The sequence below is a fragment of the Leptonychotes weddellii genome, chromosome 4 (genome assembly GCF_054177405.1).
Source record: "Leptonychotes weddellii isolate Sample4059 chromosome 4, ASM5417740v2, whole genome shotgun sequence".
NCBI classification, from domain to species: Eukaryota; Metazoa; Chordata; class Mammalia; order Carnivora; family Phocidae; genus Leptonychotes; species Leptonychotes weddellii.
The window spans coordinates 137,934,537-137,943,101 of NC_138372.1; positions in this window are offsets into that span (position 1 = coordinate 137,934,537).

Genomic DNA, 8,565 nt, shown 5'->3' on the forward strand with positions numbered 1-8,565 from the left:
CAGTAGGTCTTCATCTTTGACCCCATTTCCGGCCTGGCTTCCATCACCTTTGCTTGCATACTGAACCCTCCTACTCCTTTTCCATCCCACTCTCTTGGTCTCACCAATTCCAATCTGCCTGCTTTTCCATTCTAGCTTCTGAACTTTGCATACCAGCTAACCTCAAATTTGCAACCCCATTATTCATTTCTTACTGATTTCTAACATAGCTATTCCCAGCATTTCCTGTTCTTCTAAGTTCCTAATGTCCACATTCTTTGACTCATTTTGTTCAACAAATACAAATTGAGAATCAACAATACGCCACCTGCTACGCTAGGCGATGGGCATTACAGTAGGGGACAAAACAGACCCAATCCCTGCCCTGACAGATCTTACTGTCTAGTGAGGGAAACAAAGATACCTGCCCACCCATTCTGCTTTGCTGGAAACATCCAGGCCTTTGGCGAGCATCAACCTCTTCGTCTTCCCTTTCTCTATGTCATCCCTCTTTGCTTCTTCTTTGTCTCTACTTTTCCTCCTATCTCAGAGGAAGAGTCAATCTTACTTACTTTCCCATATGAGCTCTTGAATTCATTCCCTTCTTTCCTCTTCCAATACCTTACTCCTTATGTTTCTTCATACTTTTTATTCTGAAATAAATGATATTATCTTAAACCCTTTAGACAGTCTGTATTAAATACAAAGCTGTATTTTGACTTTCTTTGATGAAAGAAATGCTGAGTACATTTGTTAATATCTTCAAAATCAGAATTGGCAGTTTCTTTGAGTGCTGATATTTTTTTCTTTTTGAAATCTGTGTTCTGTCCCAAAATAATCAGCATAGGAGCCAGTGGATTAACATTCTTGGATCTGGTCTAAACATTCTAATGAATAGTTCCTTAGCAGATATGTCAGGATCCCTTCTTTTTAGATGATTTTATTGGATTGCCTTCCAGGTACTTTCTATTTCTATTTGCTATAAAAAAGTCCCACACATATAGGCTTGGTTTTTCAGTTTTTAATCTTAGATTGGCTAACAAATACAAGAAAACTTATTTTCCCTTTCTGATCTCCTAATTTTAGATTGGTAAGGAAGAGTATTTCAGTATCTAGGAATTTTTATAGAAATTTCCTGTTAGAGGGGCGCCTGTGTGGCTCAGTCATTAGGCGTCTGCCTTCGGCTCGGGTCATGATCCCAGTGTCCTGGGATCGGGCCCCGTATCGGGCTCCCTGCTCAGAGGAGAGCCTGCTTCTCTCTCTCCCGCTCCCCCTGCTTGTGTTCCCTCTCTCGCTGTCTCTCTCTGTCAAAAAAAAAAAAAAAGAAATTTCCTGTTAGATTTAGTAATTACTTCTCAAACACAATTTACTGCACTGATTCGTGAAAACCTCTCTCCCATAGGTGATGTCACCCACTACTTTACTGTGATCATAACCTGGAAAATCCTGAGTGTGTGGTCTTTCAATTCCAGTGCCTTATTTTTCAGAGAGAGGGTGTCAGAAACATCTGGCTCCTCTTTTTAAAATACTACTTTTAAAAAAAGGGCATCACATGAAACAAGTTTGGGAAGGTGAAGAGAACATCACTGATGGCTTTATTTCACCATTGGTCTTCAAGCCAGCATTTCTTCTTCAGGGACACAGAATATGGGAGCAAGAAGCACTAATATATTGTATTTTTATTGCTGTTGACACAATTTGACAGTGAGCTACTGTAGAGATTTGTGGGAAAACTGAGAAATAAATCCAGTCGAACAGGTAAGGCCCTTCAGATACTTGAGGTATGGGTCCTACACTATAATAAGAATCTCAGAGCTCGGTCCTTCTTTTAGGGTACCTTCAATACATGTATTACAGGAGACAGGATGCCAGGGCTGTTGGTATCTACCCCTGGTATAATGTACCTTCCTTCTCTGGGTCAGGGAAGAGGCTCCACTTTTGAGTATATCCTCAGTGTCCCAGTTGCCCATTTTCTCTAATGATCATGATTGGCACTTTCCCAGAGCCTCAAGTTCCTAGGACCTCTTGGTACAGAAGCAGGCTCAAGCTAATTGAGAGCAGCACTGGGGCCGAGAAAGCAGTGGAGATGAACTGAAGCAAAGGAGCTAGTTCCAATCAGGGAGAGGCCGGCAGTTAAAATCATTGAGTCAAAGCGACAAGGCGAATTTCAGTTCACTATGTAGTGTGTCTATATGCAAAGGGTCTAGTCCAGGGGACCTGGGGCAATGTGTAGGAGACGCTTCTGGGGATGAGCATCTTAAGGCAGTAGGGGGGTATGTGAATCTTAGATGAGAGAGGCCCTTTCAAATTCTGGAAGCAGATGTATAGCCCCAGGAAAAGGGTCTTCTGTGAGCCAGATGTGGGAGTCATAAGGGAGTCAAAATCCTAGATGACACAGCTGAAGTACGGAGACCTTTAGTTCCAGGAAGGATGTGGAGTGGGGGACATCTAGAATCTGGGACTTGGGTCAAAGGCTCATCAGACCATTTGGCTACATGGTGATGAGGTAGAGCTCTGACAACTCTGCTGTAAAGTCCAGACCAAATGTGACCAATTCCAAATGCCTCTGGAGCTATCCTGACTGATAGCTTTTCATTGGCCGTGGGAGAGGAGTGGAACAGCTTACTGGCACCAGTGTCTGCTCATCTGGAATGGCAGGCAAGAAGCTAAAGTGGGGGCAAAGGTTGGCGGTAACTGACCTGGAACCACAGGTCAAAGCTATCATCTGATACACACGTCTGTGCACATGCACAACACCCATGGGCTAGAAAGGCTGCCCCATTATTAGTGGTGCAACATATGACCAAGGCATTAGCAAGGAGCAGAAACCAGATTATTCAGGAATAGGCATGAGTGCTGGTCCACGCATAAGCCAAAAACCAGTTGGGTAAATGGAATACCAGAGGGTTTCCTTCTTTTGCAGCAAGGTCTACAGGCCTTATACCACCTGGTTCTAAAGGGCCACATTTTGGCAGAGCAAGTAACAGGATGGAGCCTGAAAGAAACAAGAAGAAAAGATTTAAAAGAAAAAAAACTAGGAAGTTCCATTCTGTTGGCTCAAAAAAGTACCACTCACATAATTACAAAAAGCCTGACTTGGCAACCATTCATGAGTAAAAAGACCTGGGGATTTTGTTGGCAACAAGCTCAACATGACCGAGTTGTGATATGGTTGTTGCAAAACAAACAAACAAACAAACAAACAAACAAAACCAACAAAACAAAACAAAACAAAACAAAAAAACCAAAGCCAATGAAATCTTCAATTGTATCAGCAAAATATAGTGTCCAGATAAAGGGAGGCAATGGTCCCATTGAACTCAGCAGTGGTAAGGTCTCATCTGGAGGCTTACATCTAAGCACCTTTTAAAGACAGACATATATAAACCAGCATGAATCCAGAGAAAGACAATTAGGCCATAGAAAAATCTGGAAACCATGTCACCTGATACATGATTAGAAAAACTGGTTGTGCTTGGACAAAAGAGAAAAGACTGGGGCAGGAATGTGTCTTCCGACACATCAAGGATCGTCTGATGAGAGGAATATCTTGAAGGTTTGTTAATCCAGAGGACAAACAGACTGAGATGAGAACTGGGTTTCAGCTTACGGACAAGCAGACATTTTAAAGAAGCAAACCCAGATGACGATAAAACTACTTTCCAAAATCATGAACTATCTGTTACTGAATATGTTCAGATCGAATTTGAATGGTCCTATAAGGGATCCTAATTTTGTGTACGTGGATTGGGCAGGGGAGGTCCACATAAGAGGAGTAAGGGGGCTGGATTAGCCCTAGGAGTCCATAATTACTCTCCACCTCCAGTCTTTCCACCTGAACGCCATCCCTTCCCATTTCTTCCAGAGTTTGCTTCCATGACCGCCCCCGCCTTGTCTAGTATCTTAACATTTTCTCCTTCCAAAAATCCTTTCCAATTTTTATTTTTAAAGAAAGGAACAATCTTCATTTGATCTTTTGTTTTTGCTTAGAGTGGAGTACTCTTATTGCTTTTACCTGGTCAGCATCTTTGTATTTGGAAACGGTATCCCGATTTCTTTGGGTGAATACCCCCCTCACTCTTGGGTCATAAGATTAGAGTGGTATTAACCACCACCACTCCTAGGGGTGATCATATGACCTTTGCCTGGCCTACTAGTATTTCAGACAGTGATTAATTCAGGGATGGGCATGTGACCTAAGCTGTCCAGTAAGAATCAATTCTAAGGTTTTTTTTTACTGGAATTATTAGGACATGCTGGGACCACTTGTTTGTTCATTGTAAAGCTGGAGCTGCCAGAAGCCAGCATGTGGAAAGAGTCTGCAAGAGAATGAAGCCAGCACAGAAAAGTGGGTGTGGAGGTGGAGAAAGAGAAAGAATATCCTGATGATATTGTTGAATCTCTGGACTTTCCAGTTACTCAAGCCAATAAACTTCCTCTTTGGTTTAAATCTCTGTCTCTTGAAACCAAAATAGTCTGAACAATATGTTTGGGTTCTCTGTTTCTTTCTAACTTCTCTCGTTCTTCTCACTTCTTTACATGGTGTCCGGGGCCCATGGCAATTTGCCCGGCCCGCCTCACCAGCTGCATCTCTCCCAGCCAGCTTTGACACTGCTGTAGGCGCTCAGTGCTGGTGCGGAAGGGGCAGGCTGGCTCTGTGCCAGTCCTTCTGAAGTCTGACTCCCTTGCAACATTTTTGCAAGGAACCTTCTTTTCACTCCTACATGCTTTTGTCTCTGAGGGTTCCTTTCACATTAATTTGTTTCTCTCTATGGCTCTTCCAGTTTTCTATTAAGTTAGCATCCCAGTAGTCATCTGAGACATATTTATTAAGCACCTCCCAGCTGGGCTAGATGCTAGTGATTCAACAGGGAGGTCAACGTACATAGCCCCTGTCATCCTGGGCTGACAGTCCAGGGGAGAACTCTAACTGATGCAGCTGTATCCAAATCACAACTGGGAGAGAATCCAAGCAGCTGCCCTTTTGAACCTTGATTTCACACAATGTAGGAAAGCCGTCATCATACTCTTAAGAGTTATATTTTCCCATTGCAGATGTATGATACAAAATTCGAAAGGAACAGAAGTATAGGGTGAAAATTTTCTAGAGGTAAAAACCTCTGTCTTACCCCTTCAGCACCCCTTCCCCCAGCAACTATTTTTAGTGCCTTATGTATCAATCCAAAACAAGTCTGTGCACATGCAAGCAAATACATATATATATATATGTTCCCCACTCCCACCCGTTTTACAGGGAGTCTTGGCACCTTGCTTTTTTACTCAACAATATATCTTGGAAGAAATGCTATATCAGTACCTACAAAGGTACACTGTTCTTTTTAATGGATGAGTAATATTCAACTGTACAGAGACACCCTACATTACTTAAATGATCTCCTGTTGATATACCTTAGGTTGTTTCCAATATTATGCTCCTACAAACAAATTTGCAACAATTATCTGAGTTATATATTATTTCATACTTATTATGAATTATCTGTAGGATAAACTCCTAAAAGTGGAATTGTTGGGTCAAAGAATATGTCTAATTTTCCATATTGATATCTATTGTCCACTTATCCCCTGAAGCGATCACATAAATTAACAGTCTATCAACAACAGGTGAATGCCTGTTTTCCAGCATCCTCTTTGACAAAGTCTATTATTAAACATTTTGGTCTTTGCAGATCTGTTAAGTGAAAATGCTAACTCATTTTCATTTTAACTTACATATTTTATTATGAGGTTGAGTATCTGTTTGTGTTTAATATTCACTCGTATTTCCTTTCCTAGAACTATATGTTCATGTTCGTTGCCCATTTTACTATTAGATTGTTCACCTATTGATTGGTATATACACTTTATATTTTATGGAAACAAGCTTCTTTTCTTCCACATGTGTTGCAACTTTTTTCTAGATTGCTATTTAACCTTTCATTTCATTTAAATGTTTCTTTTTTTGCTTTGTCGTGTTTATTTTTGCCAAGAACATGACATCTTTTAATCTTCTCTCTTTTTCATCCTCTGTACATTGATAAGTCTTAAAATTTGTTCCTTTTTACTATTCTGTGATGGGAGAAAATGGGCAGACCATTTATAAGTGAGGAAGTACAAGTAGCTAATAATAAGCACATAAAAATTTCATCCTCACAAACAACAAAAAAAATACAAATTGGTTTCATTTTTTTACTCTAGCAAATTAGCAAAGATAATTAGAGTGAAACCAGCCTAGCTATACTCTGTTGGCAGGAGTGCAAATTAGTTCAATACTTTTGGAAAGCAAATTCTCAGTAAATAGCAAGAACTTTAAATTTTTGAAAACTCCTTTTTCAGTAATGGCACATCTAGAAATTTATCTTATGGATGTACCATCAAGATGGACAAAGATTAATGCCTGAGATGTACAGGGGAAGAATTGAAAGCAATTCAAAAATTGTTGTCTACAAGTAAATTACCGTGTATTCATACCAACGAAGGCCACACAGCTACCAAATTAAAGCTCAAAGCTATTAAGGACACGGGAAAATTCTCACACTCTTATAGTAAAGGTGGGATACAAACGTGCTTAGACCACTAACTGCATTAAAATAAATGAAAAACTGGGAAGAAATGTCAAAGCAGTGGTTTACTTGTGTTTAGAAAGATTATGCACAAAATTTTTCTCCTTTTTACTCTTCTGTGATTTCTCAAATTTTATAATGTGCATGTATTATATAGTCTGATAAAAATCAAAATCAAAATAAGCACACACGAAAGGAATGTAAACCTATTTCTAGGATTTATTCTTTTTCTTTGTGCTTCCACAGTGACCACATAGGCCTTTATTTATTTGTCTTCCACATTGGGATTGTCGTATTACCCAGTCTTGCCTCCTCTGGTCTCCTCCAATACTCTGTTAGATTACTGGAAAACACTATCATGACTCAAGACCGCACAATGCCTTACTCGCTACCGCATGATGTTTACATTATTCAGGCTAGTACATCAGCCCTCCATAATTTGGCCCCACTCTACTTAAATCATCCAAGTGGATTTCCTGCTACTCTCCAGGGACATCCTGCACCCTAGAGTGGTCTTGTCACTGTGCCACCCCAGGCCTTTTCTGTGACTCTGCTCACTCTCTGCACTGTTCTTGTAACTGCCTTCCTTGTACTCCTTTTGTGCCCCTCTCTTACACATCCTTAGGAGGCTCCATCTCCTCCATGTCGACCTTCACCCCTGGCCCCCTTGGTGGAACTCTCAGAGCCTGTCCTTTTCATCCCGGCTGCAGCCTAATGCCTCACGGTTCTGCCACCATTTCTCATGTGCTGAGGTGGACTCCCCAGCTGTTTTGAGAACTCTGTGAGGGCAGGCAACGCTAATCATAATCTTCTTTTTTCTTTCCACTTGGTTTCTGCCAAGTGCTGAGCAGAGGGAAAGCCTGGCCAACTCCTGAGGAGGCTGCTATGATGAGCAGGTTCGTGGGCAATGTCCTCTTCTTTCCCCTGTTCTTTCTCGGAAGCTTCTCTTCCGAGGAGGCCCGGCCCAGTGGCAGAAGCAAATTAGAGGAAGCCCTGGAATGGTGGGGTTCTCAGCCCTGGCTACCTATTATAAGCATTTGGGGAGCTTTAAAAAATATAACTGCTTGCTCTCTTCCTTCCCCCGCCCTGCACGGAGGTTTAGAATTTAATTGGTCTAAGGCAGGAGAGCACTGATGTGTTCTCTAAAGCTCCCTAGCTGACTCTGGTGGTTTCACTAACTGAGCCCTACTGCTTTCAGGCCCCAGCCCTTTTGGCATGCACCCCTTCCAGCACTTTCCTGTCTTATTTCCAGGCAGGAAGTCATCCTAGCACTGGCCAGAGACTCCAAAGAGACTGTCTTTAGATAAATGCCCTGGCATCAGCTATAGCCTTTGTTGTTTTTCAGAGGTGTTTACTTTCAAATTGACAACTGTCTGCATTGGAGCCTGCTCTGAAGATTGCCTTGTATGGGTTGCCTTTCAGTCTAGGCACCAAGGGAAGCTAATGAACAGACAGGCCAGCCCTAGGGTTAAAATAAGCTCAGATCCCCCCACACAAAACACTATTGTGAATGGTACAGCAATCTGATCTGATCGAAGCAGTTTGTTTCATATGGACATGCAATACATAATTTGTGTGGCAGAGATAGAATAAAATATCAAAGAAAAGAGAATATATATGTACTAAGAGGAAAATCTCAACCATTAACAACTATTATAAAAATTTAACTCATGTATTAGTACACACCCTACTTATTTATATAATAACAAAAGCATCAATAACATTTTTTAGCACTCTCTATGCACCAAGTACATGTTCTAAGATTTTGTGTTTTGTTTTTTTTTTTTTGATTGTTTCATTAATCTGACAACCCTATGAGATAGGTATTATTATTACCCTCATTTTATAGATGAGGAAATTGAGGCACTGAATTACTAAAGAATTTTCTAGCTGGGAAGTATCAGAGTCAGGATTAGAAAACTTTCAAGGCTTCTGTTCTTAACAACTTTCTAAGACTAATTCCTATTTCAAAGGAAAATGAGATTTTTTTTTTTTGATATCCAAAGTTTCTCAAATATCTGCATAT